Source organism: Galeopterus variegatus, unplaced genomic scaffold (assembly GCF_000696425.1).
Source record: "Galeopterus variegatus unplaced genomic scaffold, G_variegatus-3.0.2 Scaffold45, whole genome shotgun sequence".
Lineage (NCBI taxonomy): Eukaryota > Metazoa > Chordata > Mammalia > Dermoptera > Cynocephalidae > Galeopterus > Galeopterus variegatus.
The window spans coordinates 392,034-393,502 of NW_007726156.1; the positions used below are offsets into that span (position 1 = coordinate 392,034).

Genomic DNA, 1,469 nt, shown 5'->3' on the forward strand with positions numbered 1-1,469 from the left:
TGACTAAAGTTTCCTGCAAAAAAGACTGGATAGGCCGGCCCGTGGCTCACTCGGTAGAGTGTGGTGCTGATAACACCAAGGCCACGGGTTCGGATCCTATATAGGGATGGCCGGTTTGCTCACTGGCTGAGCGTGGTGCTGACAACACCAAGCCAAGGGTTGAGATCCCCTTACCGGTCATCTTTTAAAAAAAAAAAAAAAAAAAAAAGACTGGATAACTATTTGGAATCGCCTGAGTACTTCATGGCAGTGGCCTTATCAGCACAGAGAAGCAAAGATCCAAATCCCTAGGTCAGCCCCTGCATTGTGAATACAGAAAACAAGATTGTCAGGATCAGGTACAATGGAATGCCAAATGGGTGCAGTGATGACCTGTTGCCTTGGAGGAGCACAGTGGCGAATAGCTGGATACCAAATAACCCTTACATGTGCTATGCCAAGCTAAATGCCATCATGAACAAAAATGTGGATGATGAAAGGCTGTAGTGTGTATGTCACCTTGTTCCCGTGTAATGAATGTGTAAATTCATCATCCAGGCAGGTGTAAAAGAAGTTATCTTCATGTCTGATAAATACTGTGATAGTGAAGAGACAACAACTGCAAGGCTCATGTTTGATATGACTGGGGTTACATTCAGGAAATTTCACACTAAAGTGCAGCAAGATTGCCATTGACTTTGATTCAGTTAACAGCAGACCTAGTCGAAAGCTTCTGTGAATTATATCTCATTAAATTTCCAGAAGATTGGTATTATCCTCTTCTTAGAAGCTGCTAATGCCTTTCATCTTGAAGTTACACATAACTTTCTAATAGCCAGTACAGCAAAAGTAGACATCTAAAGAATAAAAAGCCTCAAATCTTCACTACTGTCTCCTCTGTCACAAGGAATCTACATCTGTTTAAACTATTCACTTAGGGTTTAAAATACGAGAACCGTAGACAGCCTTTTGCACAGGACCAGAGTAAAGGTGCCTCCTCTTGTATCCTGGTTTGCTGGGATGCTGGTGTCTGCAGAAGGGTGTCAGGGTAGTGGTAAATTATCTCTCTGGGAGTGGAGCCCCCTGTTGTTTTGGCTTCCTATTTTTAGTTGGAACTCTTAAATTTAGTTTATGTGAATAGGACTTGTTCCTGGAGGAGACAACCTGTCTGCTCTTGCTGCCCCCTGAAACCACATCCTGCTGTGATGGCAGCTGGAGTTGTGTGGATGGAAAGGTGAGGCATCCACCGTGCTCCTTCTACTATGTGGAAACATGTTGCCTCTGTAAGTGAGTTTTGAGACATTCTGCCCTCCTGGAGGTGGCTTATTACAGATCCATTGGTGATTGGACTCATTTGTGCTCCTGGCACCAGGCCTTCATCTACACGAATTCACCTTCCTAATCAGCTTGAGTTGGGCAATGTGTGGTTGTACACCTTGTCTTTAATCTCATTTAATTTTTATTAAATATTCTCAGAACCTTTCTTGAGA

At 43.2% G+C, this 1,469-nt stretch overlaps 1 pseudogene; it reads left to right on the top strand.

The window, feature by feature from the left end:
- Nucleotides 1–207: 207 nt before the first annotated feature.
- On the top strand, nt 208–754 carry LOC103589890 (annotated as a pseudogene).
- Nucleotides 755–1,469: the final 715 nt, after the last annotated feature.